Source organism: Octopus sinensis, linkage group LG10 (assembly GCF_006345805.1).
Source record: "Octopus sinensis linkage group LG10, ASM634580v1, whole genome shotgun sequence".
Taxonomy (NCBI): domain Eukaryota; kingdom Metazoa; phylum Mollusca; class Cephalopoda; order Octopoda; family Octopodidae; genus Octopus; species Octopus sinensis.
Genome location: NC_043006.1, coordinates 31,523,878 through 31,535,069, shown reverse-complemented (window position 1 = coordinate 31,535,069; position 11,192 = coordinate 31,523,878).

Here is an 11,192-nt window from a genome sequence, read left to right as displayed (position 1 = left end):
AAAGGAAAACGCATGTTATGAGCACAAGAAAACGTGGTGGGAACATGTATTGGCAATGATGCGTGGAGTCTGTGCCAGCGAGGAAAAACACATTTTTCGGATATAGCACCCTTCCTCTTAGGACTAAAAATATTTAATTTGTAAAGTGTTGTTTATCGCATTAAATGTATATTGAGTGCTTAAAACTACAAAAGACGTGTTGTATACTCGTTTTCCGCGTGTAGAATACAAATATTGACAACACGTGCTATTTTCAGGATGTTGACAAAATATGCAGTCACGCACAAAATGACAGCTTCCAAGTCCTGTTTCCTGACTGGGTGAAAATGATCAAACTTTAAACCTTTATAACTTAAAAAATTTTTTCTGGTAAAAGCTTCGAAATTTATATTAATATACGAAATTTTGAAATCTTCGATAGACTTTAATTTTTGAAATTTTGGCAGCCAAACAAAAGATTCTTCTCCTGTCTTAAATAAGGGGAAAATAGTGAGTAATCTAGACCGAGATACAAAAGATGACATTGTCATGAATGGAACACTTTTGTCATAAAATTGTTCGATCGGAGTTAAAACTAACACTCCGCCGGTTACGACCACGAGTGTTCTGGTTGATCCAATCAACGGAACAGTCTGCTCCTGAAAGTCGCATGCAAGTGGCTGAGCACTCCACAGACACGCGTATCCTTAACCTATTTCTCAGGGTAATTCAACCTGACACAGAATGTGACAAGGCTGGCCCTTTTCAATACAGATACAACTCATTTTTGCCAGCTTGCTCAAGTACACAACGTCCCGCAGGGTTATCGAACTCAGGAACTCACATTCGTGGGCCAAATTCTCAAACCACTAAGCCATGCGCCTTTACTGACTTGGGGCTTAACAACAACAAAAAATTACGACAAACAACATCACAAGAACACCACCGCCGCCACCACCACCACCACCACCACCACCACCACCACCACCACCACCACACCACCACCACCACCACCACCACCACCACCACCACCACCACCACCACCACTACTACTACTACTACTACTACTATACTACTACTACTACTACTACTACTACTACTACTTCTACTACCTCTCCCGTCATGAATGTTACACTTGTCACACCCATCTAAAAACCAAAGAAACAACCTTCCACTCACTTGAGATGCTAGAAATAAACTCCCTTAAATAACACCAAACAGTTTTAAATAAAGGAGGGACACGTTGGAAAATGCAGTCCAAGACACACCTCGGAAATTACAAGATGGTCACGGTTGGAATGCCTCTAATCATAAGTCTGCTCGATCAGGGACTAAAACACGACTGCAGGAAGTATCGGGACACACCACAGTTATATATATATATATTATATATATATATATATATATATATATATATATATATATATATAATATATATATATATACATACGCTCAGACACACACATATACACACATATAGAGTTTTCATTCTACTCAGTACCAACAGCATCAAATTCTAATTGGACGAATAACACGAAGCTTTCATTTTTCCAGTATGACTTAAGTTCTTCAAATGCTTTCATTCTTTTCAGGGGTTTTAAATTACAGAGCAAAACTCCTATCGTATATGATTTCCGTGTCCATATTTATTCGCCTTGCTGGTACATTAATAAATCCTGACGATAAACCTCGAACCATCTTCTGAATTTATTTACGTCAACGTAGGCACATGATTCAGTAAAACTATAAAAGACTTTTCTAGAATGCAGTCATTGATTCTACAAGTGTTTTGCAGAACCAATAAAAGATTTTCTATTTGTTCATTTGGTTTGTTCAAACTAGCAGTTAAATTTCATTGAAATCTCACTGGTCCTCCGTCACTTACGACGATGAGTGTTCCATTTGATGCGATCAACGGAACAACGTGCTCATGAAATTAATGTGCAAGTGGCTGAGCACTCCACAAACACGCGTACCCTTAATATAGTTTTCAGGAAAATTCAGAGTGGGCGGGGGTGGGATGGGGTAGTATGTGACAAGGCTGGCCTTTTGAACTAAAGGGTACAGCTCATTTTTGCTAGGTGAGTGAACTGGAGCCACGAAAAAGTAAAGTGTCTTGCTCAAGGACACAACGCGTCACCTCGAATCGAACCCAGGTTTGTGAGCTGAATACCCTGACCACTAAGCCACGCGCCCACGCTTCAACTCGACCACCTTAAGTAAATGGGGATGCATTGGTTAAGCATTCCTAGGTTCTCTCCATCTGATAGGGCATTGGCAGGTTGAAAGGGAGATTGCCACAGCTGCAAAATTTCTGGCCATAACATTTTGTCAACAGTATGTTGCGTATATTTATATTTTTACATCATTCAATACAAAAAAAAGGTAGTGCTCGAAAGCATTTATAGAGTCTACGAAACTTATGATAGGAAGCAGGGTATCCTAAAACCACTTGCAGCGTGAACTCTTCTAAAGGCATCCAAGGACGGAGTGTAAAACGCGATGATGTAATGCAAGAGTTCAGAAGAATTTTATATTTCTTAAAGACGTCTTTGTTTATTTAAGCAATTTATGGAAAGAAAAATTTAGGAATTACAAATTAATCCTTTCCCCTTTTGAGAGTCATTTCATTCTGTAAACTTATAATAATCTATAATATTATTCTACTAATCACTCCGTCCGTGTGTTCGCGTGTTACGTTCTCTACAACCTAAATTAAGAAAGGAAATTGAAGACATAATTGGAATTTCTTTGAAGATTGATTAATTTATGAATCAGAATATGAAATTAGAAGACTTTAAAAAGTTGAATATCCTCGGGTTCCACATTTAAAAAGTGGAATATCCACAAATGATGATGATGATGATAATGATAATAGTAACAAATTTTGGCACAAGGCCAGCAATTTCGTGGGAGTATATCAACCCCAGTGCTCAACCGGTGCTTAGTTTATTGATCCCAAAAGGATGAATGGCAAAGTTGACCCCGGCAGAATTTGAACTCAGAACGAAAAGACGGACGGAATACTTTTCTACTCTAGGCACAAGGCTCGAAATTTTTGGGGGAGGGACCAGTCGATTAGATCGACCCCAGTACACAACTGGTACTTAATTCATCAACTCCGAAAGGATGAAAGGCAAAGTCGACCTCGGCGGAATTTGAACTCAGAACATAAAGGCAGACGAAATACCGTTAAGCATTTCGCCAGGCGTGCCAACTCACCACCTTAAAAAGACGGACGAAATACTACTAAGCATTTTGTTCGGTGTGGTAACGACTCCGCCGGCTCGTCGGTTTACCGCCTTAATAATAGTAATAATAATTACAATAATGATATGCAAGACTTAATATTTGAAGCTTCTTGATAATAAGTCTGTGTATCATTTGTTGACTAATCTTTTATAATGGGGCAGGGTTTTTCCCTTAGTGAGAAACGAGTACTTACTGTATACAAACAGATGTGTATGTATGTGTATATGTATGATTGTGAGTGTGTGTGTGTGTGAGTGTATGGCCACAAACACATGGACTTAAGCTTTGATTGACTCCATACAAGAGTAAAGCTCGACGAACCTGTTTTCCTGTTAACAACTCACACAGGTTCTCCTCATCATCACCACCCGAGCACACATGCTACGAATTAAGAGAAGAGAGAGCGTTGTTTCACAGGTTTCTAAGTCGAGGCTTCATCATCGTCATCATGATCATGATCATGATCATGATCATCATAATCACAACCACCCTCGTCACCATCGCCACCATTACCATATTTTACCTCCTCAGTCTTTCAACTGTTGCTGATCCCTGTTGAACACATCAACCGTTAGTCGTTTGACAATCATTTCGTTAATGATAATACCACCTGCTTACATTTCAAATTTAATACTTGCCCTGATTTTCTTTTTCCCACTCTTTCATTCATTTTTCTTTTTCTTTCCTTTTTCCTTCCTTCATTTCTTTGTTTCATTCTTCCTTCCTTCCTCCTTCCTTCCGCCAATGTTTTTTTTCTTTTTTTTTCCCGTTATAAATAATTTTATTTTTCTGTGTCAGATAATCCATTGGATCTTTGATGCATCGCTGAAAGACTTTTATCTTCATCTTCGTTTCGTACCGAATAGCTAGGGTTAACTAATCTGTAATATCCCAGCTTATCATCAATCATTATCGCTTAAACGATTTGAATACAGCATTGCTTGCGATAAGAAGTTAATAAACATATACAGGGAACCCTATAATTCACAGCGGTAAATCTTTATACATTAATAATACCCGTTATTGTTGTTGTGGTTGTTGTGATCGTTTGACCTGAAACTATCTCAGATCGAACATATCCCTTGACCATTCCGGCTATCATCTTCCTGTATTTCCCCCAGGACTACGTCCAACGACAGACTTTTTTCTTTTAGACCAATGGTTCTTAACCAAGGTCCACATGACCCATAAGGATCCATATAAGATTTTGCAATAAATTATTATTCTTCAATACACAAAGTATTTTCATAATTTCTTAATACAAATCCTCATAATAATTAATTATAAAAAGGTAAGAAGATTTTTAAAACATGGGAGTCCAGTAGAGAAAAATAAGAATCAGAGGAGTCCATTAGTAGGAAAAACGGTTCAGAACCATTCTTTTAAACGGAAGGGTTTAATTTAAGAAAGCTTTGTCCGAGTGACGACCTCGTAGCTTTCTCGTTGTTTCTTAATGTTATCGTTTTATTGTTAGGTGAACTAGAATCATCATCATTAAGCATCGTCTGATCTCAGCAGGTTGATTATCAAGGATCTCTATTCGGGTCTTTTCGCGGCTATTTTTTTTATACATTTGCCATATGACGGTTTAGTCCAGTTTGTGATGTTACCAAATCAGTTAGTTTTAGGTCTTCCTCTGAGGTGTTTGTCATTTATCTATTCTAGAAATAGTCTTTGTATATTTTCTGCATTTACTGTGTGACCAAAGTACGTTAGTTTCATTTCTTTAATAGTTGAGAGTGATTATCTTTTTGCATTTACTAATTGTTGTACTTCATTAGTTCTATATTTTGTCCAGGATATTCTTAACATTCTTCAAAATGTCCACATTTCAAAAACTACTTGTCTGTCTGATACAGTTTTCGTCAATATCACTCTCACTGTATGATAATTTAGTTATGAAACCAGTGTGTTCTAGATTTTACTCTCGATCGTTTGTCATCTATTTTCCTAGTCATAATAATCTTTGTATATTTTGTGCCCTTACTATTTGAACGAAGTACGAGGGTGAGTCAAAGAGTAATACCATTTTGTTTAGGACAGGTATAATTACCAACACAGGAATATGTATCATACATCAAAATGAAGCTGGTCTTCTGTGGATCACATCCCTACTTCTCAACATAGTCACTGTTTCTCTCAATAGCAATGTTCCACCTTCGAATGAGAGCATGTATCCCTGCCATGTAAAATTCTTTTGACTGTTCTTTTAGCCACTTCTTCACTACAGTTTTCACTTCCTCGTCACTGGAATGATTTAGCGCCTTCAGGCTATCATCTCTTCGGCCCCATGAAAGAGGGTTTGAGGGGCAAACATTATTCCAGTGACGAGGAAGTGAAGACTGTCGTGAAGTGGCTCAAAGAATAGTCAACAGAATTTAACGGGGCAGGGATACATGCTGTCATTCGAAAGTGGAACATTGTTATTGAGAGAAACAGTGACTATGTTGAGAAGTAGGGATGTGATCCACAGAGGACCAGCTTCATTTTGATGTATGATACATGTTCCTGTGTTGGTAATTATACCTGTCCTAAACAAAATGGCATTACGTTTTGACTCACCCTCATACTTTAGCTTCTTTATAGATGAGAGCAATCTGTTTGTTTTAGCTTGTTTGTAGCAACTCTTCTTTGGTTTTATGTTTTAGCCAAGATATTCTAAACATTCTTCTATATGTCAATATTTCAAAAACTACTTTGTAAGATAGAGTTTTCGTCGATGTCCATGATTCCACTCCGTATAATTCTGTAGAGTAGACCATTTGTAACATTATCATGCTTCCATATGAATGTTCCTTGATGCTAAAGTTTTTGACATGTTTTCAAATGTTTTCCTTTCAATTTCTATTTTTCGTCCAATTTCAGTTTCACATTTACCATTTTCAGATTCCACAAAGACGAAACAGACATGTGAGAAGTTTCCTATTTTGATTCTCTTTTGATGATATTGATGTTAAGAAATGTTTGTTCCTTATTGGCTGCCATAGTTTTAAATTTTTGGTGTTTATTGTTATTAAAATAAAGTTGATATGGTCAGAGTGCAGCGTTGAAATCAGCTTAGGAACGGAGGGCCTTTCAGTCAGTTGTGTGATATCCTATAAATTCTTCCAGCTGCGATTATTTGAATCTTTTTATGTGAGTTTTTAAACCAATTAATAAACGCCATTGAAAGATATGCTAGATCGATATGCTAGAAATAGAAGCCAGTTCCCATTATTTATGTCGTGAAAAGAATGGATACATTGGATAATGTAGTTTTAGAAACCGTTGAAAGAATAGAAGTTCATGGTCTGACGTGTCTTCCGTAATACATTTGCTTACTGAAGCATGACCTTATTTAACCAAAAACCAGTTACAATAAAGGTAACAACAACAACTACAACAATACAGTTCTATATTTAAGAGATGAGGAATTATGTACATCATTTACATTTGACGGATATTTGTCCTCATCTTGGTATACGGCGTAGTGTTTAAGAGCGCGGGCTACTAACCTCAAGATTACGAGTTCGATTCCAGGCAGTGACCTGAATAATAATAATAATAATATAATAATAATAATAACATTAACATTGAAAAATACCTTAGGAATGAGAACCTACGTTCGAAATTTCTCCAATATACCTGATGAAGGCTGGAGGGTATATCAGCCGAAACGTGTTAACAACAAACAAGATGAGGACAAATATCCGTCAATTGTAAATAATGTAAATAATGTCACAACTACAACAACTGAAGGCGACATCTTCATAAAGATTGATGGCACGTTATCGTATCAGTTATTGTAGTGATTAGCATTTTTTTACGAAACTGAAAACTGCCTTGGCAAGATGGTGGAACGTTGATTAGTTTTACAGTGCTTTTGTTCCTTATAAACCTCATCTAGATCCACGAGTGTAAGCAGCACGAAGACTGAACAATTAAAAGCAGAAAATCACTGTTTGAAACACCATCGATTATTTACTTGCTCTGTCATGGCTGACTTGTGATGAGACGATGCCAACGACTGTTGCCTCGCTCATCTTTCTGACGAACCAAAGTGACGCCATCTTGGGATATATTTTAATGTTTTACTCCAAATGGTGAAATGTCTGCAACCAATAATTCCCCGCTTTTCTTCCCTGGTTATCCCACCTACTGGGAAACAGAAAAGATTGCAAATAATTAAGGAAGCTTAGTCATTTCTTGGTAACAAGTGGTAGTAATTCATTTAGAAGCATCGTGTCTGTGAAAATGGCATTTTCCTACGACAGGCTTCATATACATACATACATACATACATACATACATACATACATACATACATACATACATACATACATACATACATACATGAAAACATGAATACATAATACATACATGCATGCATGCATGCATGCATACATAATACATACATACATACATACATACATGAAAACATGAATACATAATACATACATGCATGCATGCATACATACATACATACATACATACATACATACATACATACATACATACATGTGTGTGTGTCTGTCTATGCATTCTTTTATCCTTTTATTCTTTTACTTGCTTCAATCATTAGACTGCGGCCATGAAGGATTTCAGTCGAACAAATCGATCCCAGTACTTGTGTCTTTTGCCGAACTGCTAATTTACGGGGACATAAACACACCAACACTAGTTGTCAAGTGGTTGTAGTGAAGGTGTTGATAGACAAATACACACACACACACACACGTACATGTGCGGGAGTATGTAGCATATCTGTTTATACATGTGTATGTATATACGTGTATATGACCGCGTGTGTACCGTTGGCGATTTTTTTTCCTCCGTCTTCCCTTCTCTGGATCTTTCCTTTTCCTATGTTTCTGACGAAGAGCTCCGCTCGAAACGTTAAACCCTCCTTCTTCCCTTCCTTCCTGAGCGTCCAATAATACTATATTTGTTTCACGTCCTCGCGTTGTTGTGTTTTGTCTTTGTGCTTTTATGTTTGGATTAACTATATATATATATATATATATATATATATATATATATATATATATATATATATATATATATTCAAACTGACGTGATGCATACGGACCCGGATTTCTGGGTATTGACCCGTCATCAGCTTGTGACGACCATCGGTTGTCGAGGGAAGGATGACTTCCCTTTGCAAATACTGATGAAGCACAGAAAGTGTGTCAATAGTTAGCTGGAAGAGGTGTCTTCCTGGGGCTACAAGCTACAGTATTCCTCAGTTTACGATTTTCCTAGTGTGGACCCCTAAAATCTTATATTGACTTCTAGGGCTCAAATGGACTCTGACAGAGAACCACTGGTGTTGAGTAAGAACAACTCAAAAAAGTAGAATCGAATTAATGATTTTAAGGGTCCATGAATAAATTTTGATTTTGATGTATTTATTGTAAGAAACAGCTAAGTTTCTTTCTCTGACATTTTACATAGTTCAAACTACACAAATGAATGTGTGAATAACTAAAAACGAAGTTTGAAATACGTCTCAATAAAACTCGATTATAAAGATCAAATTGTTATGGGGTTTCATCAGAAAGAAAAAAAAACAGCAATCAAAGTGTTTCGTAGGTAAAAATGGTTGAGAATCGCTGTCCTCCACTAACTGTTTTACACCCAAGACGATTGGGACATTTGAGACGTAAATATTCTAACCCTGAGACTCAATGCAATACCAATGCAGAGTTTGAACGGTCGACTGCTCGATTAATTACCCGCTTCTCTACCTAGTCGGCCATTCCTCGTCATGGTCTTCTATTTTTTTTCTTCAATACAACGGATACATATTCGAGTGTTGAGAGTTGTCTATTTTCGCAGCATTGATAATTATTTCAGATAAGATTTTCATACAAATTTCTTCATGCATCCAATAAAATATATAATATATTCCCATAGGAGAGATAAACACTTGTCAAATAGTAAAGAATACCAAAGGAAGTGGAGTAAAAGAAAGAGAACGTATCTAGGGCGGTGCTTAACGGAGAACAGCCCAATATAGTTTTCAGTAACAAATGCTATGCTTGCCTTTGAGATTAAATATTCCCTGTGGTATTGTGTCATCGCATATGAGAGTGTTCAAAACCATGCATCAGGAATAAATGATGCGAGTTCAAATTAAACCAAAGGACATATGTATTATTATTATTATTATTATTATTATTATTATTATTATTATTATTATTATTATTATTATTATTATTATTATTATTACTATATATTATTATTATTATTATTATTATTATTATTATTATTATTATTATTATTATTATTATTATTATTAATAATAATATAATAATAATAATAATAATAATAATAATATATGCCTACATGTATGAATGATTGTATGTGTACCTCTCTTTGTATGTGTTTTGCCTGCCAAAAGATTCGTCACTGAAGACATGACGATAATGTTGATGATGGTGATGTTGATGATGGTGATAATGATGATGATGATGATGATGATGATGATGATGATGATGACGATGATGATGATGATTACAGCCCAACAAGCACTACACAACATTACAACTGACTTTCATCAGACAATAACCCTTCACGTTACAGTGATAGACAACCTGGAGCTAATTAATGATGAAAAAAAGGGGGGAATCTTTGCTGGTTGCTGTGTCTTTTAGATTATCTCATGGGCGGAAACCCTACCTTCCTTGTCCCGATGACTGCCACCTGTGTCAGCCCCATTTTACCCTTTTCCATACATTATTATTATTATTATTATTATTATTATTATTATTATTAGAGATCCTCTTGATACAGAAGGACCACATTACTATCATCTTTTTCCTCACTTCTTTCTTTTACTCTTGTATACGATGTATGCTTCCCTTCTTTGTTTTACTGTATAATGTGCATACTATATATATATATATATAATGTGTGTGTGTGTGTGTGTGTGTGTGTGGTGTGTGTGTGTGTGTAAAAATGGAACAAAAATGCAATAGAGGGCATTAAAACGTTCGGACAGATAGACGATACAAAGGCGGACAAGAGAAACAACAATGAGAAGGACAGGCAAAAAAAGACGGGTCATTCTTAGATTTCCTTCATCACTCAAGTACCAGAAGTCACGACCATTTCGAGCAGTTACACTTGAGATGATTCGATCTAGTTGTATATATATATATATATATATATATATATATATCTGTGGTCTCCAATATGTATGTTTGGGATGTCCGATGTAGCCTGGCCCATGATGTTGGTCTTCTTAAGGCTGATAGCTAAGCCAAAGTCGTTACATGCTTGCTCAAAACAGTTAATGAGCCTTTGGAGGGCTTCTTCTGTGTGTGTTACCAGAGCGGCATCATCAGCAAATAACATCTCCTTGATCAGGACGTTTCTGATTTTGTCTTGGCACGCAGGCGCGAGAGACTGAACAGTTTCCCGTCACTTCTACTGTGCAGAAACACTCCATCATCTGATGTCTGAAAGGCATGTGACAGCAAGAGTGAGAAGAAGATGCCAAACAATGTAGGAGCGAGGACACAGCCTTGCTTTACCCCGTTTTTTATTTGGAAGGCGGCTGATGTTGAACCGTTGTGCTGTATGGTGCCTTGCATGTCATCATGGAAAGACTTGATGATCCATCGGACATCCCAAACATACATATTGGAGACCACAGATTACAAGAGGTGGAGAAGTTTACCTACTGGGCTCTACCGTCACCTACAACCTATCCCTTGACGCTGAGCTCAATATACGCATTGGCAAGGCAGCTGCTGCGATGGCCCAACTCTCCAAACGGGCTTGGGACAACAATAAGCTGACCAAGACCACAAAAATGAAGATCTACCAGGCATGTGTACTCAGCACTCTACTGTATGGAAGCGAGACCTGGACGCTATACACACGCCAAGAGCGTCGCCTAAACATCTTTCACCTGCGCTGCCTCCGAAAAATCCTCCACATCAAATGGCAGAATCATATCCCCAACAAAGATG